General features: G+C 47.6%; 1 protein-coding gene and 2 long non-coding RNA genes across 3 annotated transcripts in view; 1 reads left to right on the top strand and 2 right to left on the bottom strand.

Annotated features, from left to right (window-relative positions):
- Nucleotides 1-7571, bottom strand: part of JAK1 (Janus kinase 1) — a 67274-nt gene extending 59703 nt beyond the window's left edge. The window contains exon 1 of the mRNA XM_075508917.1: nt 7368-7571. The gene's annotated coding sequence lies outside the window, so the exon portion shown is untranslated. The remainder of the gene's footprint in view (nt 1-7367) is intronic.
- Nucleotides 7572-7856: 285 nt separating this feature from the next.
- On the top strand, nt 7857-10164 carry LOC142412049 (uncharacterized). Its single transcript, XR_012776351.1, has 3 exons — nt 7857-8289; nt 8891-8991; nt 9270-10164. It is a non-coding gene; the product is annotated as an uncharacterized LOC142412049 (long non-coding RNA).
- A 9101-nt stretch (nt 10165-19265) lies between these two features.
- Nucleotides 19266-23027, bottom strand: LOC142412941 (uncharacterized). The gene is made up of 3 exons (XR_012776644.1): nt 22930-23027; nt 22215-22262; nt 19266-21220 (listed from the first exon to the last, which is right to left on the bottom strand). It is a non-coding gene; the product is annotated as an uncharacterized LOC142412941 (long non-coding RNA).
- Between the last annotated feature and the right edge of the window lie 598 nt (nt 23028-23625).

A 23625-nucleotide genomic window follows, 5' to 3' on the forward strand; every position in this document is an offset into this window, starting at 1 on the left:
GCTGATGTATCTTGCTTATATAGATGTAACTTGGCCGTGTTGTAAGTCACATGTACAGGAAGCTGAAAGGACTGTAAAACCCACAGGACTTTTTTTTTTAACTTGGCAGAAGATAGCTGTTGTTCTTTTGTAAAATGAAGCTCTTTAAGTCAGCTATCCCTATATGTCCTTTCACTTACCACCTGTGGCTTTGACAGTGAAATCAAACCCATGCTCTCCTGTTTTGATCAATTCCACACTTTTAAGAAAGGTTCTCACGGCCACGAATTACTACTAAAATAAATACTGGTATAAAACAACACAAGCTGAGTTTTTCCAGGTGATGCTGGTGGTAAGACAAAGGCTTCCGGGTGAGAATTCCAGTTGGCAACGCTCGTGCTAGCAACTTGCATCTACATACAACACATTCATCGGGCTACGGGGGCTTGTTCTGTATCATCAATAAACACAACCTCTATGTTCCCTTCATGAGGGCAATGATACAGCAGCATGAACACAAGTAGAAGTTTTCTTGGCAATGAACAGTTATGAACCTTCAAAAAAATGGGGATTGGACAGGCTCCTTTTCTCTGAGCATACCAGCACTTTCCAGAACCTGGATGAGCTCTTGACTATTCCCTGTCTTTAAGGGACAGAGTTATTAAGAGACTTTCTAAAAATCAATACGTAACAGTCAAATAAAATACATCTAAGTCATTCTCTGCCTAAGCCAGGCACTGATGTTTCTAATAGAAAAACAGTTAGAAAAGTCAGGAGGTTCTAACACCATTTCAGAAGAACGTGGTGTCCATTACAGCCTGCAGACCACCCGAATAGACTTTACCATCAGAAACAGTGGAAGGCAGCAAGCGCTAAGTTTTGGAATTGCAGCTGTTACTTCAATAATGAAGTCAAATGCACCTTTCTCTTCCTTCAGCTTAAGTCTTAAGAACAGGAAAGAAGGATAGAAGATTCAAAGAAGGCAAAAAAATACAGTTTAATACAAATACAACACAAATCAATAGCAGGAAAAAGCAAAATGGCAAACAGTGAATTTGTAATCTTTTGTTTTCAGAGGAGAGGATAACTCCTGTAAAACAGAGTGCTCCAGCACAGGTTACAGAGCTGTAAACGGTAACAACAGAGGCTGATACATACAGGTCAGGCTCGCTGATTTAACTTTCTGGTTCCTTTTGAACTTTTAAACTCTCTGAATAGATGGGCTCCAGCAATTTCAAAATTATTAGCATCTGTTTTGCCATACTTTGAGGAAAAGTGAAATACAGAAGCGTTCAGGAAGTGAAAGGTTATTTCTTGTGCATCTTCAGTAAACACGAAAGACACTGAGTGTACAAGAAAACCATATAAAGTGAACTGCAAATGCCAGCTTATAGTTGTTCTCAACCAAAAACCTCCGAACTGAGGGTGGCCACATTTTCTTTTCATGCAGGAGGCCACCAGCTTGAGTTAAGATGCGAGAGCTTGGAATCCTAGGGACAAAAAATCCAACCTATGCAAATAGCAGATTTAAATATAAAAGACTGAGCCTAATGCAACACTTAAGCTAGATGGTACCCTTTATACTTCTTCCCCCCCCCCCCTCTTAATTAACAAACAAAAAAACTGCTTTGAATTTGTTGTTATACTCTGGTAAAATCCAGAGGAGTGCAGACACAGGTATTTATGGATGGCAAGCAACAGGAAGTTTTTTAGACTGTACAAGTGCCAAGGCTTTTAAGGTTTTGGTTTTGGGTTTTTTTTTTGTTTAATGTATCTCTTTGTGCTGCTAGCTTCTCAAAGTGAGTACAAAAGTTAGTTCTGCCAAATTAATTTCCTGAAAAACTGAGTCCACATACAAACAAATTTCTTGCAAGTGTTCCCTCTTCCCACTCACTCCCCTGTCCAAGTCACAGATCTAGCATGGTCTGCTTCATTTTCCTTATCTGAAAAAGCAGAAGGCTTAGATCTGTCCTTCCTCCTGACATCAAAAGTGGAAGAACTGCTGTCTCCAGCACAACCTTAGGCACGGTAGCTCTCACAGTAGGTCTAGGTACAACCTCCTAGGTTGAACAGGAATTTTTTCCTGTTCAAAATAGCACGAGTCAGTATTACCCCAATCTCAACTTCCAGCCAGTAAAATTAAGCAGTTTAAAAGATCTGAAGTGGAAGACCAACAAAGTTACTTTGACAGAATATGCCCAAGATTGAAGGGTAATTATTAAGAGTACCGCTAATAAAATTAAGTTATTTCAATACCCTGCTAAATTCCAACTGGGCCACCTGATGGGCAATCCAGACTCTGCTCAGTCTTCAAATAGCTGGAAATAACAGGGTACAAAAACCCTCAAAGAACAGTTTAAACAGCACCTGGTGTCCAAAACTGCTAAAAACTTGCACCATATTCACATCTAGGTGCCTCGACAGCCAGGGCCCCTCTCAGATCCACTCTGCAAACAAGGGAGATTGCATACCACAGTCTGAGGAATGTTCAAAGTTTCCTTTAGGAGTTTTCTCCTGGAAGTATGAACAGCAGTTGTCACTTAGATTGCACTCAAAGGGAATTAAGCCTTTGGAGACTGGGGAGGGAATGCAACACTTCCAGGGGAGAGTGGGGGAGAAATGTGTTGAAGGAATAAACACGTTGTTTACACAAAGTCAGGCACTGGCCAGTGACGCAGCCGAGACTGAAACATCCCAAGGCTCCTAAACCCATCAAATGCTGCATTATATGCTTACCCACCTGCAGACTGATTCCTTATTTTTGTGAACCTTCCCATCCTTCCTCCAGTACACACAGAGGCAACCAAAGCCTTGACTCACGGTAAATCCTACATGCTTCAAAAGTCAGAGAATATAGCATTAAATACTGAATTTATTCAATTTATTAGCAGACCCTCCTTTATGTGGCAGACCAGCTTCAAAGGAGTAGAAGTCCAAAATACTTCATAGAGCTAAGCTACCAGATATGTGCATTTATGATGGATGAGTTTCTTGAAGCCAGTTGCCTTGTAAAAGCTTGTTCTTTACTAGCAAGCCCTTGCTGCTAGTTTGGGAGCTCCATAGCTACAGCAGAACAGTGACTTGGTATTTCTGGAAGACAGTTTGTTTACTATCAGAACCGCTGACAAAGCAGAATCAGTAGCAACACCAAGCCACTTACTCTAATACAAACAATTTTCGTATTCCTTGGTAGCTATAACTGCACTTGTTCAGAATCTTAACTCTGCAGGTAGGTTCCTCCTCAAACAAACACTCCAATTTTACTTTTTCCCAGGCTTTCACCACTACCTTGCTCCATAGTTCAGGATGATGTACACATCCTCCACTTTTCCATCGACTTCCAGTTCTTTTCCTTTATTTCCTATCTTACCTTTCACATCCTGCAGGGGGAAAAAAAAAAAGTCTAACGGAACAATTTTATGGGCCAGCTGTTTTGGAGTGTAATCATAATCACATAAAATGCAGAGAACCATATTCATGTCACTTATCAAACAACTCATATGGTGTCAAGAGGACAGTAAAAGGTAATGATATGCAATATAAGTGGTACAGAATATACTTTTCCAAGTAGAAGCTGCTCTTCCAGCTTCCTGTAGCTCAGTTTTTCTGTGAGTTATGCAGCTTACGTTACACTTATATAACCAATTCAGGGAAAAAACAAGAATTACTCTAGTCAGCAAAAACATTTGTAGTTTTATAAGCCCTTCAGCATGAAGAAAAATGTCAGGACCTGTTCCTTAAAAATCCACCTGTTTTCAACAGGCCAGGACATTAAAACCACTAAATCACACTTCTTCACTTCCTCCTTCCAATTTCAATCAAGAGAAATTGCAACCAATTTGCCCAAGAGAACCATCATCAACTTCTTTTTCCAGTAACCTAGTACTTTTTAGCATTGTTTCAGTTTTTTGGAAGGATCAAGTGAATGGGGAAAACAAATACTGGACGGGGTACCTTAAGTGCTAGATGCTAAAGACATCAAGATGTCATAAGACCTTAGATGCTAAAGACATCAAGTGAGTGAGCAGAATAATTCCCCCTAATCTGCCACTTCATGTACTGTGTAGAAGCTGTAGCAATAGACAGAGTAATAAATTAGCTGACAAACACCCAAAATGCTGTTCTTTTGAGACTCCACTTTCCTTCTTGATGAGGTTCAAGCATATTTGTCTCACCCTCCTAGCAAAACTGAGCAGTATCAGTCCATGAAAAAGCTTCCTTTGCAAAAGGCGGGCTTTGAGTATTAACTGACTGAATCATGTGCTTGAACTGTAAAAGCCATTTTCTATCAATTCGGCAAGTGCCTGCCATTACCAATACCTGAAATCTAATTGCATTTTAAGTGCTTTAGAGATCTAGAGCAACTCTGAGTGCATTTACAGGAATAATGCCCCATCTTTAAGAAATTAGAAACTGTTGGACGGGCTACAAAAGAACAACTTGAATACTGCCAGTTTATCATCCAGAAGAAAACATTTTGTCATTTTTAATTGCTGTCGGACTTGAGATGAGTCAGGAACTAAGACCCAACTCAGCCTTCTCTCCATAACCTGGCTTCTCAGCAGGCTTTCTGGTTCATCGGTTCTCATAACAATCCTTTTCACATCTAAATACAAACCAGTCGTAAGGGTCTGGTTTTTCGTGTAAAAGCTTTAACCTCTCAAAACAACTCAAACACCTTCCCCTTTACATAAACACAGAGCAGCTCTCTCTTGTGCAATTCGTGCCCAACGTAGCGTACAGATTCAAGGGTTCTCCATTTGGGTTTGTGCTGCATTTTGAATCTCCCTTCCTCATACCAAGTCGGGCAGCAGTAAGGTGCCAAGAAACCTGAGGCCAGTTCTGCAGGTGAAAAAGGTGTTTCACCTCCAAACTGAGGGAGGATGGGGACGTACTTGGCAGGAAAGAGGTGAAATCTTCCTGCCCGCAACAGCAGGCCATCACAGTCAGGATGCTGCCTACAAAAACGGAAAGATTTTTCCCCTCTACACAAAAAAGGGAAGCTGGTTTCTGTGAATTCAGTCTTTCATTTGCAAGACTGTGCACTACTACAGAAGTGTCCATCTAAACTTACAGAATTAGTATCACTTATTTGTCCAACCGAGAACCCTGGCTTACTTCCAGCCCCTCAAGAGGTAAGGTAAAAGAATTAAAGTATTAAACTTTAAAAGTATTTAAAGTTTAAATTGCAGACTCTGTTTGACTAGGAAAAAATGAGTTTAAAAGGTATGTTGATTTTACCCACTGAGTCTGTCCAGTGACTGTTCAGGTACACCTCAGCTTTTTGATTTGCAATTGACAGAGGTTTGCTTTCCAAACCTTTTGTATTAGATATTCTCTCCAGATCTTGCTTCCCATTTGTTTTTTAAATAAACTCATTGAGCAGACAAGTCAATTTGGACATACAGAAACAGTATATTCCTGAACAGTTCGAGATTTACAGAATCTACTTCTCAAAAAAGGCCACTTTGAAATTAATTCTGAAAGATTTTTGCAGTGCAGAGACTTCCAGGGGTTCACAAGTTTAAAGTTGTTCTAGTTCTGTGTTTATATTCTTGTGCAAATGTAAACCCACTCGCCCTGGCTTTTTACAAGTTTTTCACCTAACCTTTCCCAAAGGTCAAATGTTTGCAGTTTTGCTCTGTACGAGCATAGTATATTCTCTGTTCCACTGGGCTTTGGGGCATACAGCTTGCTGATACTTAGACAAGTAAGACATCTAAGAACTGAATCACTAAAAACGTACTGACAAAAACGCTTGTAAAATCTGCCTGTGATCACTAACTTTTAACACCACTAATGACAGCAAGAGCCTGATGCGATCTGTTGTTTGCTCAGATGTGAGCAGCATGTCCTTAACTGGCTCTGTACTTCAAAGCACCTGTCTCAGTGTCACCTAGCACAAACCCAGATCAAGGTGCAACTTCCTGTGTGTTTTAAAAACAAGTGCCAGGAGGAAATGCCTACCACTCCCCATATATGGTCAAAACTGAACTTAATACTGAGCTTCAGCAGCCATGGATAAAATGGTACCAGCGTACATACATTCTGCTCAAGAACAAAATTGCAGAGGATCTTCTACAAGCAAGAGTTAAATGGGGCTAATTAGAGTTAAGTTTAAACACTGACGCAACTTCGAATTATTTCCATCTCCCCCCAAAAAAAACCCCCACCACCAAAAAAAAAAAAAAACCCCACCTTCTTGCACTGAATTTATCTGCCCTCCAGGTCTCTATGCCTCAAAATACACTCCCCCATCCCTAATCCGTCGGAGCAGCCACCCCATTAGCCACACGTTTCCCCAGCACCACTCCATCCTCCTCCTGAGCACAGACTCAATGTCTGTTCAAACAGAGCCGGGTCCAGCCTCTCCTGCCACACCGAGCGACTGCCATGTTGTCTTTCTGCCATCAACCTACATGGTTAACAGCAGGATTGACATGCTTCAGACTTTCGTTTCCTGGTGCTCCTCATGTATGAGCTTTCTATACATGTTTTGAAAATCCCAAATCAACAGGATTATCCAAACAACAAAGCAATTGTTTTCACACACACACACGTAAAGCAGAATTACACTTTTAGGTGTCTGGAGAAGGTGGAAAGTAGGTGCAACTTGCCAACTGCCAGGTTGCCTGCTCCACATCCCTGCTTGTCCTTTCGGGTGACAGATATCCAACCAACAGGTGACCTGTCTGCATGATGGCAGTCACCACCTTTAGGGCAAGAAGCACCTACAGAAGGGGGCTGAAAGATGTCCAAAAAGTGTCTCTATCCCTAAGAGAGGAACAGACACCAGACTGACAGCTGGACCCAAGCAACTTTTCCAAGCCTTTAATTTGCACAGAAGTCCAAGGCAGCAACGTATCTAAGCAGCTCCACTTGCAAAGAAAACCGAGGACTCCTGTAAGCTCACGGGGGGGGGTCCGAGCTCGCTCATGAGCACCTGGGTACTTTTTAATTTCATCCATTTCCACCAGCGGGCAGAACCCAAGTTATTTCATTCTGGTTCCTCCTATCACCAAAACCCGGCCTCCCCCGCCGCGGCCGCGCAGGAGTCGCCGCTCGCCGTAACGTGGCTCCGAAAACCCCTTCCCAGCCCGGCACTGCCCGCACGGGCTCGTCCCCCGTACCCTCGCCGCTTAGGGGAACCTAGCGGCACCGCACACCCGACCCCAGGCGCCGGCCCCGGGCACGGCCGCCGCGCTGAGCCCGGGAAGGGGCCGGCGCGGTCGCCGGGGGAAGCCCCGCGCCGCCCCCGCGCCCGGCGCCGTCGGCCATCTCGGGAGCCTCCCTCAGGGGACGCGCCCGCCGCCCGCACCACCCTCCCCGGCTCCCCTCGGCCCAGGGCCCGGCCGGCGGGCGCGGGAGCCCCCTCCGGCCCCACTCACCGCTTCCGTCGCGCCTCGCCGGACGGCGGGACGGGCGTGAGGCGAGCGCGGGGCGTCCGTCCCGCTCAGCCACGGCCCCGCGGGGCTGGGGGGGCGGCGCGGCTCGGCCCGGGCCGACCCGACCCGGTGGGCGAGAGAGCGAAGCCCGCGGGCGCTCGGCAGCGACAGGGCGGCGGTCCCGTCACGGCGGCGGCGGCGGCGGCGACCGCCTGCGGAGCATGCGCCGGGCCGGGCCCGCCCGGGGGTGGTGCCTCGCCGCGGCCGCCTCGCGGGCTGAGGGGAGTAGGGGGAGCCGCTCTGCCGCTGAGGAGATTTTCCGGCCCGCGGGGAGGCCGCGCCCGGGTGAGCGGTAGGAGGCGGTTCGGGCCCTCAGAGGCCGCCGAGCCCCAGCGGGAACGGCCCTGCCTAGGCCGCAGCGGTGTGACCGGAGCGCGGTCAGGGAGAAAGCGGGGGGGGTTAAAATGGATCTGTCGCCTGAATGGTGTAAAGTGAGGTAAAGGCTTTAGCGGGTGTGGTGGGAGGCCAGCCCAGTGCCCGGGTCAGCACCCGGGGGTTTAACAGTCGGTGCCTAAACGTGCCTGTCGGCTAACACGTATTCTGGCAGCGCTCGGACGGCGCAGAAGTTGCGGGGTTGTCTTTGCCACCTCAGTGCCGAGGCCATAGCTGTCATCTCCGCAGGTGTCCGACGTCTGCCATGGTGCGGGCTGAGCTACTGGTGTATTTGGGTCATCTTTAAGAAACTTAGAACCCTATCCCTAGCCTCACGCAGACGCGAGTGAGCCGGCATAAACAACTTGGTGTTTACACTGAAATGAGGAGACACACAATTCTCTCATCTGCACAGAAAAGAAATGGGTTTCTTCGTTGCGGTTTCAAACTCTTCTCAAAGTCACAGGAAATGGCACAAGTGGAAGTAGTATCAGTAAGAAAATGATTCAGTTCGATAAAATGATTCCCCCCTTCCCACACACGTACATGTATTTGGCATTTTCTTCTGAAAGAAGAGCCAATCTGCTGCTGCCTTTTAGGGGAATTGTCCTAATAGCCGAATCGGTCATGAAAAAACCCTCACCCTGATAAACGTGCCCCCTTTGGACGTAATGGTAGTTTCATGTAATTCAGACTAATCAGACCACACTGATACCATCTTTTTGTCAAGGTCTTCTCGTGCATGGCAGCACATGGGCGTGCTGTTACGAACTGTTTATATACCAATACAGTTAACCAGTCCCAGCTCATCTGCCTTGTGCTTTGCCAATCCTGAGTTTTGAACCTTTTCTCCAGGAAACCAACGCAAAGCTTTTCATCTCCCGCACGGGAGCTGGGAGACGGGGCCTGATTGTGTGTGAGTGCATGTGTGTGCGTGTCCAGGTGGTTGTAGTTTACAAACCAAAGACAGAGAATCATTGATTGGTTTTTTTCCCCTCTCCCAAGAGGAAACAAGCCAGCCCTTCCCCACCTGTTTCTACAGCTGTCAGAGCATAATTTGGATGCTTTTGCACCGTGTTAACCTTTTTCCTCAGCCATGTGGCATCATTGGGTCTGGATTAGCTATGCGCTGTGGGTGCACAGGAAAGCACTGGAGTCTCATCCCATTTCCATCACTCTGGTGATCTTAACTCAGGTTAGAAAAGAGCCTGAGGTTGGAAGGAGAGAGGTCAAACCCTGCAGATGCGTGTGGCCATGCCACGGCTCTTAGGCCCGACCTTCTCTTGCTCTCTTGTTCCCTGTCCCCCCCCCCCTCCCCCCATGATCTGCCTGCAGGGGTTGTGCTTCCACTGATTAGCTTTCATTCTTGCTAGCCCTTTCCATGGCTTTGCCTTTATGATGATAATATCAGGTTTTCTCGGTGGGTTTTCATGCCCAATAGCATACCAGGTCTTTATTATTTATGCTTTACAGGCAGGGCTCGTTTCCCAGCACAGCAACTGATGCTGCGAATGTCCTTAAATCCTGAAGCTCAGAGCTGCAAATCAAAGCAAAGCCGAGGAGGTGGCTGTGACGGAAGGATTGCATAAGGGGCTTAGCCTGGGGTTGCTCATGGCTGCAGCAGCTCAGATGAGAGCAGCTTTACCTCTGCGTCCATCTAAATCAGTGCCCAGAGCCCAAGACCATGTCCAGGAATGACCCAGGCTCCCAAAGGCCATGTCCTTCAGCAAGAATTAAATTCTCATGTGCTCATGCACCTCACTTCAAAAAATGGGGCTGAGCTCCTATGGCACTTACGGTCTCACAAAAATTGTGTGTTCAGTCTCCTAGTCCTGCCTGCAATGTGAGCTTTTTGCTTTTTCTCCTTAATTTCAGGACACTGGTGTGTGCTGATTTCTACTAGTTGTTCTGTGACACATAACTGGGATGAAATCAATGTGCTTCTAAAAATTACTTCAAGAACTATGTTAATAACAGGGGAGGATTTCCAACCTATACCCAAAATGGTCTGCTTCTACCACAACATACCATCCTACGGGAAGGATGTAATTTTGTATTAAAACCTTTAAAGTAGTTTTCTCTAAGGAATTAATCGCATGTATTTGTAGCTGAATATGTTTTCTTGCTTATAAAGAGAATAGGCTTGTAAAGAGCTGCTGAAAAGGCCTTTGATGCAAAATAAATTTTTCTTTCCCCTGTAAGTACTGTAACTGGGGTGCAGTGACAGGTCAGAAGAATTGTTTTGTCTTTTATGTACTTCTTTATTTTGCAACGTCCAGGATGCACTGATACCCTCCACAAAAAAAAAGGCAAAATACAGATGATGAGACTTTACTTTCTTGGTACCTGTGAAATAAAAATCAAACTACATTCAACCAAATTCTCTCTCATAGCCTTCTTTAAAGAAGAGGTAGGGATGGATGCACAAATTATCCCTTACTTGCCTGCTCTGCAGTTTGGTTTTCAAGCTTCCAGAAGCCAGACTCCACCTTTGCCTCTGAAATGGTGATGTTTTCACACTACTTTAAACAGTGTAAATGTTTAGAAAGGTTTTTTTTCATGGCATTTCAAGGTACAGTGAGGGGCCCTGCATACAGTAAAGTGCTTTAAGTCACCACTGCCATCAGCTTGGGATTGATTGGACCTTTATATAAATGTGGTTTAACACTATCTAAGTGGTTTCAGTTTGTCATTGATTTGTTCTTGGCAGTACATCTGGAGCCTGGTTCTTCTCATACGTACTAGCGAAAATCAGGAGGTAATGAAGTCAGAGGCGCTGTGCAATGTGTAAAATGGGCCACTGACTTTCAATGTCAGCGATTCCTTAAACTGTAACAGTATTAGAAAGTACTCTGAGAATAATTCTCTGTGCTCTTGTATGCTTCTGCAGAGTGTCAGGCTACGTTCAGTGCTGCTCAAATTAGAATTTATTTTTTAAATTTTTTTTTTGCCCCAAAGAAAAACATTCTTCCATTTTTATCTCCAGGGAAAAAAGCGGGAGTTACAAAGGAGAGCAAGTCGAGCATTTTTTCCTCAAGATCAACAAAATTGATCTTTTCACTTAAGAGTTATTTTTTCTAACACAGAGAACAGAAGCCGTTCTCAGCTGGACCCGCGCTGGGTTTGGTTCACCCTGTGGCTGGAGCATGGGGAGCAGCCAGGACGCAGGGCCAGGAGGAGCAGGAGGACCAGGCTATCGGGCAGCGCAGAGTCGTGTCAGGCAAAAGGGGTCACACAGCAACAACCTTAGGTGTGCCAAACTGTCCGTTGGGCGCCCGTCAGCTGGGTGTTGCGGGTGAATTCATCCTGCACCCTCCTCCCTGTCACGTCTCCCCATCGGTGAAGCGGATGGCACTGTAGACCATCACCATGCAATATCTTAGAGGCTGCAAGGCCCCCGGATACTGCAGCGATGGGGTGGGACTTGCCACGGGAGCTGTATAAATAGATATGCAAGTGCACAAGTTCTTTCATCTGATCTGTTGCTGAATTTATCTTAAACTTCCTGTGCTCACATAACATGTGTGAAACTGTGTTTGTGACACCATTTTCAGAGTGCTTGTCTCTGCTTGGAAAAGCAAGTGAGAGAATTTATTTTGAGACATCAGGAATGTGTGAATTGCTTCTTCATAATTAACTGCTTCTAAATATGGACTCAACCCTTTTTTTTTAAGCTAAGTGGGTTTTCTAATAATCTCAGTTTGGGGAAGGAGAGGTACTTCATGTCGGTAGTCCAAATCTACTTTGCAAAAAAATGATTAAATTTTGTCCATCCAAAGCAGTGCTTGTTCTGAGGGTGCTGTGGCAGCTGCTGCTGAAAGCCAAGCTGTGGGGGGATTTCCTGCACAGGGCTGAAGCGAGCTGGCAGAGCGGCGTGTAGGAGGTGTAACACGTAGCTCCATTTCCCGACTTCCCTGGCCAGGGGGCTGGAGTTCGCTCACTTTGCTCCAAGCTCAGGAGCATGGAGATGCTGCCACCGTCTCTCAGTCCTGCATCAGGCACGTTCATGTTGCTGCTTGCCTTCACGGTCTGTTTTTTCCCATTGCCAGCCTTCTGGTTCTTCATTGTCCTCTTAACAAACCGAACCAACAGCATTATTTGCATTTTTTTTTCCAGATTTCTCTGCTGAAAAACATACCTAATGTCCATGTGTTGTGAAGCAGAAACTGGGTTGGTGTAAAGAGCTGTAGAGCAGCTGCAAAGGATGGAGTTACACCAGTGCCCGTGGCCGGGCAGCTGGCACACTGCAACCGGTGCAGCCTAAATCTCGCTTCTTGTCTCAGCCATCACTGCTCTGAGATGTAATGGAGCAGTGTGGTGGTGGCGGTGGTCATTGTGGTGGCAGTGGTGATGGTGATGGTGATCATCATGGTGACAGTGATGACGGTGGTGGTGGTGATGGTAGCCGGCTCCAAATCCCACTTCTGATCCCCCCCCCCCCCCGAAGTCAGACTCATTCAGTGAGCACCTTTTTATTGTGCTTCAAGCAGACTAATAAACTACACAAACACAAATCAATATTGCCCAGAACCTCAAATAAATTTTCTTTGGCTCATCTGCTTTCCAGCGCGGCTGTCTCCAGAAGGATGAGTTTGGTGCTGGCACAGTTCACAGGTACCCACTTGCTGCCTGGCTGCCTGCCAGCCACACCACTAGAGCTAGACGCACTTGCTTATATACTAGCTCCATATATATATATATATATAACCCAGAAAAAGCTATATGTGCAACAGTTGGCTTTTATAAGGGCAAGTCTAGCACTAACTGGAACTGGAGGCAGGTCTGCTGGTGGGGAGGGATGAAGCAGAGCAGTGACCTCAACCAGAACAACAATTAAATGTTTTAGGATTGAAAATGCCATGTTTGTCACCAAAGCGTTCACCTTTCTGTAATGATACACAACATTGATTCACGTCCCTCATGGTCCACAGATCACAGAGCTTGTTTACATGGCTGGAGGCATTTCTCAGGTCAGTGTCCAGCATCCGAGACCAGGTGCCCCAGTCTCTTTCAGGAGAACACATGTAACCTGGAACATGCAATGTTTCTAAAATGTTTAATGAATTAGTAGCAGCCGGGATATACAGCCTTGCCTGGACAACTTCCAAAGCACATTCTGTTGCTGCTGTTTCTCTCATGTACTTTTGGAAACTATATTTCCTTGGTCTATGTTATAAAGCAGCATTTTTATGTGGCATTTGCTATATTCCCCCTCCCTCTGTCATATAGAGATAGAGAATTAAGGTCATGTTTCCGGGAAGGGTGCTGCTCATAATGGCACAGAGGGTTCAGAAATACAAGCGAGATGGCAAACAAACTCCAAATCTGGAGAAATGTGGACTTTTCCCCAAGCCCATTAAAGATGAGCAATATCACCGTCAGGAGCTTAGTGCCCCAGTCTTTGCCTTCGTCCTGCCGTGCTGCTTAACCACGTGCATCGTGGATGCAGCAGGACCGTGTGGCTGTTGTGAAAGGGTATGGGAAGAGAAAAATGAAAGATGTCAGTGATCCTAGAGACAGAGAAAGGTGAGGTTCAGGCTGGTCTCTGTCACCCTGGATTGCGTTTAAATGGCACGGTCTACAGTAAGAGGCTAATTGTTACAGTGCATTTGGATATTGTTAGCTATGGGTTTCAAATGTACCGAGAGCATTCAGGTTGCAATACAAAATCTGGTGAAAATAGCTGATGTTACCATTTCATTCCATGAAACCTATGCAGGTGAAAAGCAGTGTAGGATTTTTCTCCCATTTTATGTAACTCCATTTTTCCTCATATCCTCTTAAGTGAAAAACACTGTATTTCATGCAATTGTTTTAAAAGGCTGTGGCATGTCTGCTTTAACTTACCTGAGTTAAAGGGGTGAAAAAGTGAAAAATCCTTAGACTAGGAAGGATCTAAATAGATACTGTGTTCCTCTAATAATTTTCAGATAAAACACCCACTGTGGATTGTGATTAAAATGAGTTTTCCTTTAATGGGGATGCAAATGCAACTGCAGCAGCATGTCACAATTCCATCCAAAATTAATTAGGCTTCATTAGCAATAAGCCTCTGGAAATTTTAATTTCCAGAGTCCCCCGGAGCACTGCATTTCAAACCAGAACGCAGCAAGGCTTTGGATGCTGGAGGGGCAGCATCACATGCTGTCTTGAGACGTTGTTGTTCTGCACTGGGTGGAAATTTTTCTAAAACAAACACATGACTTTTTTTATCACTCTGGGAACGTGAAGCCAACACATTTAAGGAAATTGCTTGCATAAGAAATACACCGAATCAGCAGGTAATCCTGGGCACACATCAGAAACATTGGCACGGAGCCTCTCACGTTGTCTCTGCTGATCTGTGCCCATCTAAACCGGTGCAGCCTTTATCAGTGCGCTTCCACAGGAAAGGTACTGACTCCTCCTTATCCACTTCCCTCTGGAAGAATCACTTCTGCTCTGGCGCTCCAGAACACTGACCCTAAAGGGCATCTGTGCGTTCACGTTTTTGCTCGTGTGTTTTTGTTAAAGTCATGTTCTCTTTATTAAAAAAATGCAGGAGGGGAGACTCCCAGTTACGGAAACAGCTACCCCTGTAACTTCAGGGTAACAATTAAAACCGCTGATGTTCGGACCTGTTACTGACCTCACCTGCTCCTCTACCAGCCCTTTCTCCAGCCTTTTCTCCACCAAAACTGCCTGTGCTGGTGCTGCCCTTGTGTGTGCAGCCCTCGACTCATTTCCTTGAACTTTCCACCACCAACAGCCCCAGGTTGGTCCCAGCAGCAAGGACGAGACCCACGGATGGTGTCTTGGGTGGAGCAACACGATGGTGTTGGGATGGGGTCCATGGCTCTGGTGCCCATTCGCCAACACCTCGAACAGGAATCATTTGCTCTCTCACAGACTTATTTTTAGGCAGGAGGAATCTGAAACTCGTGCAAATGTTTAAACACATGTCTCTCTTGAATTATTCAGTGTACTTTGCCTGCTTCTGGAGTTAATTAAAATGGAGGGCGGTCGATAGCAAGCTCTCACATTCACTGTAGGGAGGAGGCAGCAAACTGTGGTAGAGGGAGCACAGATAACCACCTGCCCTCTCCACCCCTCCTGCACCGCAAGCTGCCACGCCGTAACTGCTGTGCTCCCTTGGCACTACTGACCAGCAGCAGCCAAGCACCAAATCTTAACGAGTTTGCCTTAATTTAAGGAGACCGGTGTGTGCACAGCACTGGGGCCTGACATGTCCTGAGCTATGTTTGGGGCTGCAGTGCCTAATTTCAGAAGATCTGGGGAACCATCCAAACCAAGAGCTGTTTCCCTACCGAGCAGCCTCACACTCTTTTTTTCCCTGTTTTCTGCTACAGTTCAATGAAGGTTTTTCCAGTGTCAGATGCGTATCCCGGTGTATCAAAAAAACCCAGACTAAGTGCAGTTCTCGTCCTCTTGAAGTCAATGGGGGACTTGAGATTGGGATCAGAATTTCACCTACGATCTGAAGCACAGATCTGAGCCAAAGCCCTTTGGAGTCAAGAGGGGTCGTTCCTCTGGCTCCAGCAGTGTTTGGTCCCAGAAAGCTTGTAACATTAGCCCAACATAAATGCATGATCTCGTGTAAGAGTGTATTAATCCACACATAGATCCATGCCCCTCTCCTGCTTCTGTGAAACGTTATGAAGAGCAAATTATGTACCAAGTTGCACAATCTTGACTATCATCTGCCTGAACAGAGAAATGATAGCAGTAACTCTGATACTGTACCACACTGAAACACTCAGTTCCTGAGGAGTATTTCTGTCCCCAATCAGACATCAATTAAAGTCACAGTTTCCCTTTGTGAATCAAGCTACTGACAAAAACGCCGGGTTTACATATTCTCCAACAACTCAGCTAGCAGATAGCTCCAAAATGTGAGATACAGTCAGAAATATTTTATGCAGAAAGGAGAAGCGATCGTGTCATTCTCTGTTCACACCGTACTCCTGGGGACTACTTTTCCCAGTAACAGGCAGGTGTAATTGCCATTACTGGTACTGCACAGTGTTTGCACTGAGTGGGAAAGGTCCCCTCACCTGGAGACAGGGGCGAGAACATAATCCCAGCACTCCCCTGAGAATAGCGAGAGCGGGAATGCAGCTCCAACACATCGATCCGATTTTACTCTAAGAAAGTGAAAATATTACCACAGTTGAGCTGAGCATATTTGCAATGAATGAATCATGTTGTATTGTCATTAAGCTCATGAAATTTTGCAGGCAGGTGCTCTAACTGAGCAGTTTTTGGAGCTGGCATGCCAAGAAGATACCTCTGCATCTGAAGAAAAAATAATGTTGCATGGCTGAGCTGGTGACACTTCTGATCACACAGACAGACTTCACCACAATCTTAATCAACTTGGTTTTTTCACTCTACTTTGCCCAACATCTCCAGGCTCACATTCAGAAATTGCTTAACCTGACCTAAAACCAAGTTATATTCTGGTACATCTAATATTTGCACATATCGGGACATTGCAATTAGGCTACTTGATTTGTAAAGATGTTTAATCAAGAAGGCCTGGATTAGAGTTTGAGTGGAAGTGCTCTACGCTAGCCAGAGACGATTTGAATGAACAGTAATTAAAACGCAGTCTGATTCATATGGGGCACTGCTGGACTTTAAAATGACAACTGCGTGCTTGAAACTCTGTTGGGAAGGATTCTTTTTCTTTTAGTACAACTGAAACGAGGCTTTTTAGTACCGATGCTTCACACTGAACAGTAATAGATGTTAAAAACACTTAAAAAAAAAAAAAGGCATTTTGGGAAAAGGCAACATCTTCACCTGCTTTCAAGGCTGAGTGGTAGCAGACAATGGAAGTCTTTTATCCCGCTGTTGTCAGAAGCTGATAGTGGCTGGCCAGCTTGCTCGGAGCAGAAACTTCGACCCTTAAAAGGATGATTTGTGGATGAGAGCCAGGAACAGAACAGCCGTTCTTGTCTGCAGCCTCGCAGCCCCGAGGAGACGTCGCAGGAGCAGAACTGCTGTTCTTCGCATGCGAAACGTGGGTGGGAAGGCGACGACCTCCAGATGGGAAAAGGGACTTTCCTGATGAAAAAGCCTGAGAACCAGCGGGTTAGAACAAATCCATCTGGAATGACAGCTGAGACGTGTCACAAGCAAATTACCTTGCCTTGGGATCAAACCCATAAATTACAGAAAGTTTTATCAGAAAACGGATGGTCCTCAGAGACCTTATTTTTGTGCAGAAAGTGATGTGATGTATCACTATATGCATGTTGTTTACATCTTGCGTTAACACGGTTCATGGGAGGAAGTGCTCCACTGCCAAAAAAGACTTGATAGTTGCATTGTTCGTGTGTAGCAATATTTAGACATAGCAAACCCACCAGTATTTATAATAAGTCTGTCCCATTATGATATCAGTACGAAGCTACAGGAAAAAGAGATGGACTCTATGTCCGCTGAGCTAGAGAGGGAGATAAAGGCTCCCGGCAAATCTGATCGGAGAGGTGTTATTTTCAGGCACAGACAGCGTTTCAGTTCCTGTCCCATGCCAGAGCTCAAAGCTGTACTTGTTGTAACAGGAAACGAGAATCACAATCTGAAGCCAGAGGCACATGTCATTCAAACAGGCTCTTTGCTCTCTTTCACCAGTACCTGACGTGTGCTGCAGTACACAGCGAGCAGCTTTGCTGCACGTCCCACTAAATGACCCAGGTTGGTCATTAACCCCCAAATCTGACCAACGCTTGGTAGGTGAGGAACCTTATTCCTTGGACCTGCTCCATAACAAACCTTGTATCTGCCTCTGAGCAGTTATCTTATTTCCCGTGGGAAGGACAAGAACTTTTTGGTTTCTAGTATGAGTCAACACCCTGACTGTATTCATCAGTGAACACCCAAAGCCGTCCTTGGGGCAGCACCGGGAGGACCTGGCTGAATGCCACGCTACTTCCAGCTCTAAACTCCACTGCCACCTGCCTTTCTCCCAGGAAAGGGGATGCACGTTCCCTGAGCACCTGCTGGATCCTAAAACAACAACAGAAATAGCTAAAAAGAGATGAAACCCAGCCCTGGCCAGCCTGCAAGCTTACAAACGCTCCCACCCCCAAGATCCCACAGCTCCTCGTCTCTCCTGTTCATCCTGTAACCAAAATGGGAGCGTGGCACGGCATGTGAAGGAGCACGGCCGTGTTGCTGTCGTACAGCCGGGGACGGCTGCAGCCACTACACTGCGGCAGATGACCACCTCTCTTTTTCGGGACGAGCGTATTCCTGCCTGGGTCAAGGGGTCCCTGCAGGCTTTGGAAAGGAAGCTGTGGGTTGACTCTGCTCATATTTTAATTTATCTAGAACTTAAAGTCTTGATAGCAGAATGTCTTTTTTATCATTTGCAGAGTTTCTAGTACAGTAGAGTCCTCCTCCAGAAACAGACTCAAGCTGCTATCATAACACCAGTAATAATTTCCCCTGCATAAATGACGCACACTGGCAAAATGTTCCATCATGGCTGTACAGCACTGACCCCGTCTGGGCCCACAGACATAGCCAGCAGCACGGTCTGGCAGAAACGCCTTCCAGTAAAGAAGATCGGAGAAATAACATAAACCATCTAATTGCCATCTTGGAGCAGACCGCCGGTTGAGCTATTCCCCGTCCTCTCCCCAGAGCAGCCAGCAGCAGCTGGGGCTGTGGAGGGAAGCAGAGGGCAAGGCCCTGGACAGTCATGAATCATCCAGTCCAGAAGGAAAGGTTTTCTAAACACCACTTGGTTAATGACCACGCTTAACGTCGGTAGCAAGAATAAATTGTGACCTCTGCAAATTGCTGCATCAGCCTCAGCAGCCTGAGGGCCATACACTTCCTCGGGGGGAGGGGGGGGATGTGGGGAACAGGCACTGCACTAACACGTCTGCAGGTCTCTGCTTATTTTATACTAAAATCCTCGGATTTGAGGCTCCCCAAGACAACCCGGCCCGCGGGGCCCCTCTGCCGTCGTGTCCCAGCACTGCAGCCCTCAGCTCCGCACCCCTGCACCCAGCACCTCCCCGCAGCCGCCCAGGCAGGGACAGAGAGCTTATCTCCCAGCACAATTTAATTCACATGGCGCAAAAATCAAGACAGCTTCGACCAAGAGCAGGTTCCTTGAAAACTTCGGCCTTTCTAGGTATTTTGATGACATTGGTACAGAAATCACCTGGGAAATTTGCAGTCTCCCACTCACCGGGGCAAAGAAGCCCCAAGCAAACCCTGCATCGCCCTCGTGCGCTGCCCAGACCGTGAAATAACCTGCGTCCCACCATCTATTTCCACATCTTGAGACATACAGAAAATGAGTTAGGAGACTAGTTATCAAATATCGTGATAACTTTAACAAGAAGTATTAAGTACCACCTACAAAGGGCTTTATTTTCTGTATTGCTACAGAGTCATTTCTGTTCTGGTACCAAGTATTACCCATTGACCCCCCCCCCCACCCCCGCTCTTTAATACTTCACCATGCTGCACAGGACCCCGCTTTCTGCACCATTTTTGAACATTTCCAAAGCACAGCATTTCTGGAAGATCTTCCAAGGCAAAACAAGTCAATTAACAGGCAAAGTGTCAATGAAGCATAAAATTTTATTCAAATGAAACATGCATTTTCTTAACCTTTGACATTTTTATGCAAAGGGGTACATTTAAAATGAGTACATTCCACTTCAGGAGGACGCTGTGCTGTACATACATCAGTCCATCAGTCCCCGGGGTACAGAGAACCGGCGGCGCGGGGCCCCGTGAAGCTCAGATGGCTGCCATCCTTCAGTTATCACAGTACTGTACCTTTACAAGAGACAGCATCAGCACTGTGATAACTGAGCCAGGGCAGCCTGTCAGTCATTGCAGCCCCTCCACAACACTGCCAAGCCCAGCAGGCGCATCCTCTGTCTCCTCATCCCCTCCGCATCTCAAAAACCCCGCATCACCCCCAACAGATGCCCAGCCGCCAGGTGAATGGCTCAGGAACATTGAACAGAAGTGGCTTTGCATCTGAGGTTTCGGTCCAGAAAATTATCCAGATAATGAGCGCTATCTTAATTACCACTGGTGGCTTCTGCAATGCAGCTCAAAGTGTTTTTAAGTGGTAGCTTATTCTGGCCAAATCCACCAACGCTGGATTTAATGGAGAAAGGGTAACTCACCACTCTACAGATAACACTAGAGAGAAGGGGGGCACCCCTCTCTCCCCCTTAAATTCACTGGTGCTAGACAGCAGTGTTTGGTGTATGCTACTTAAAGTATCGAATGTCACAAACCAGACAGTCAGTGGGTATAATGGAAGAGAGCCAGGTAAGTTAATGGAGCTACACCGCTTGCGACAGCTGAGGAGCGGGATCATTAACAGCGTGACTACGAGGGTAGCACCACACCGTGACCACGCTGCATACTGCACCGAGCCTCCCAGGCTTTCGCCAGCGGAGCAGGCTGGCAGGCGGTGGAATTTTACAGCACTGCAAACACATCCAGCTGGGCTTAATCGGGAGTTTGTCACACACGCTTCTGGAGCCGGCGTCGCAGACGCCCGTTCCTACGCCTACTGATGGCTTCGGCAGGAGAAGCGCCCAACGCCAGACAGCCAGCTGTGTTCGCGAGGGACTGCAGCTGGAGCAAGCAGAAGAGGGGCCTAAAGGCTTGAGGTGCTTCAAGTACGCAGCTGGCATTTTTAGGTCATAGGATCCAAATACAAAATTGTGAAATAAACAATTCCACTGCAAACTAGTTAAATTATAAGCTTACATCAACCTGTATTTCCCCCCCAACCTTTTTTTTTTTTTGTCTTCCCTAAAAACAAGCATTGCTGAAAAGATCATGGAACTATTTCTACAGATCTACACATGCACCCCCTTTGGTTAAGGGAATCAAATACAAAGAGTTCTGAAATGCATTTAAAAAACACAATGGTTTTACATAGTAAAGTGAATGTGTTAGTAAGTTTTTATAGAGTTCATTTATGATGTTGATGAACTTCACCAGTACAAGTTGCTCTCATGTTTCTACCAGGAGGAAGCAGAAACGCCAGAAGTGGTGTAACAGACCAAATAACTTACCTGGAGAATAGCACGTCCTGAGGTGTTATGGAGACTGTTGTTTGTTTTTTTTTTTTTTAAGAGAGAAATACGTAACACTCGGCTGGATCCAGCTATCAAAATGGTGTCTTACAAGTTTTTAACTCAAGAGGGCAATGGAGAGACAAATATGAAATATCTGAGGAGAAGCACGCAGTGGAAAAAAATATTTGTACATTTTAAAACAAACTACAAACATACATTACATAAAAAGGGGACAGTCAACAGATTATGCAATACTGACGTAAGATGACAGAGATGACTTAAATATATATCCTGAAACTTGCAGTTTTACCACCATTTGCAGATTAATCATTAAAGAATCCGCTGTTGCTAGGAAAAAAAACAACCAAAAAACTTGGTAAAACACACTAATAGATTCTGTACATACAATGGTGACTTTTGAAAAGGAAGGAAGCTGCATAACTAATGACCCATTTGCTCTTACTTTGAGGCGTTTTTACAACACCATTACTACTCCAGTAGAAAAATTCTACTGATTTCAGTAGAATGGCATAAAAGTAGGATTGGGAATCCTACGTTTCACAGGTTGAAGTGATGAGAGAAGAATCACTATTTTACAGTTCAAGTATGCCTTGACCTCTCTTTCAAGGTTTTAATCCATGCTCCAAAAAATATTACGCTATTTAAAGGGAGAAGGTACACGACCTCAAAGGTGAACAACCCCTCCCCAGCACCCTCTGGCACAAAGACCGTTTGAGTTACACACATATTCTAAGGGCTGATGCCATTTTCTCTAGAGAGGATCTAGCTCTTACTCCACTACAAGCATGGTTTGTTTCCTTGCATCTACCACGCACGTGCCGATTTTTGCTTTGCTTCAGTCAGACTAAAGATACACAGGCTCGATGCAAAAAGCCCAAGCAGGTTCCCCATTATTATCTGAAGAACCCCCTTTTTAAGCAAAAACACGCATTAGTTTTGGAGTCTAGTACACATTTTTGCTCTTGTTGTTGCTAAGGCATTGCATATTTCCACATGCTTTTTAAAAAACTCTAGTTTCCAATGTTTGCTGCCAGTTCTCGCTTTTGAAAGCGTTCTAAGTTTGTCTGGCTGGTTTTTAAACTCCAGTTCCACCTCCTGCTCCTTTGGGGCTGGCGATTCTCTCTATTTTTTTTTTCCCCCGCTTGTTCCGTATGAACGAAAATTCCTTTAGCATCACACTAACAGAATTACTGATGTGCCCTGACCACAACCTGCAAGGCTTGTGATCCCCACCCCTACGCACAGCTCAAGCATCTTGCGATCCTACATGCCACCCTCGCCCTGCCTCTGCAGAAGCTTATGAGGCGCACAGGTAGCAAACCTGATTTCCATCTCGAGTAGCGCGATTTTAACAAAAATCTGGAGAAGTCTGAAGAGGAAAGAAAATAAACAGCGAGTTACGAGGGTACAATGGTCTGGCGAGCGATTACATGGCTTCGATGAGGGGGGCAGAGGCTGTGTTTGAGGCGGGTGAAGGCTGGGAGGAGTGACGGTCCCTGGCAGGTCCCCGGGCCACCGCCGCTGCTCCCTCCCAACTTTCCTTCGACGGCGCTCCCCGAGGCACGGTGCCTGAAACCCGGGGGCAGGCGGCAGCTTGGCAGCAGAGCCGCGGGACGGGACGGGACGGGATGGGAAGGCACCGCCGGCAAACTCTTCTCACAGAGCCCTCCCCAGCCCCCGCGCCCGCCCGCTCGCCCCCGCCGCGGCGAGAGGCCGGCCCAGGCCCCCGCCTCGCTCGCTCGCCCCGCTCCCCTCGCCCCACTCGCCGTCCTCCGTCCGTCCGGAGCGCTGGAAGCCACCCGCGGAAGGGGCGGCGGCGGCGGCCCCGCTCCTCCCGCGGCCTCGGCGGGCGGCCGCACCCCCGCGGCGGCGGCAGGCCCCGCCCGCGTAAACACCGCCGCCCGGAAAATAATAGTGCGCAACGGGGGAGCGCCGCGCCCCGGCCCCGCCGCCCCCGCGCCGCAGCCCCCCGCTCCCCCCCCGCCGGCGAGCGGCGCGGGGCCGGGCCGGGCCGGGCCACGCCGGACCGGACCCACCTGCGGGCGCGGCGCTCGGCGGGGCCGGGGGCGGCATGACGCAGCACGGGCTGGCGGCGTGAGGGCCGCCATCTTGGTGTGTTTATGGCAGCGCCGCGCGGCCATGTGACGGGCGCTTCCGGGGGCGGGCGGGCGCGGCGGCGCGCGGGCGGGGGGGACACCCGCGCGCGGCGTGGGGCACGCCCACGGGGGTCACGTGCGCAGAGGGGCACACGCTGCGGGGCGCGGGCGGGCGGAGGAACCTGCGCTTGCGCGCCCGCACGCGCCCCTCGTGGGTCCGCAGCTCTGCCGCGTCCCGCGGGGGCCTGGCGGCCTCGGGGGCGTCTCGCTGGGCGTGCGGGTGGGCGTCCCCCGGCCGCGGGGTCACGCAGGCACGCACACACGCGTGTGCACACGCGTACCCACGGCAGCACCCCGCCCCAGGGCAGCGCACGAGTGTCCCCACCGCGTTGTCACCGGCTTTGAGCAGCCCGTGAACATGGCCGAGGCTGTGCGTGGGCGGGCTGTGCGTGTGCAAGCTGTGTCGTGGGCGGGCTGTGCGTGTGCAGGCTATGCGTGTGCAAGCTGTGCGCGTGCGGGCTGTGCGTGTGCAAAGTGCATTTGCACGCGGTGTATTTGCAGCTCGTGCATTTTTCAGACGGCGTTTGCAGGCTGTGCGTCTGCAGGCTGTGCGTCTGCAGGCTGTGCGTTTGCAGG

This window comes from Mycteria americana, chromosome 7, assembly GCF_035582795.1.
Source record: "Mycteria americana isolate JAX WOST 10 ecotype Jacksonville Zoo and Gardens chromosome 7, USCA_MyAme_1.0, whole genome shotgun sequence".
Classification (NCBI taxonomy): domain Eukaryota; kingdom Metazoa; phylum Chordata; class Aves; order Ciconiiformes; family Ciconiidae; genus Mycteria; species Mycteria americana.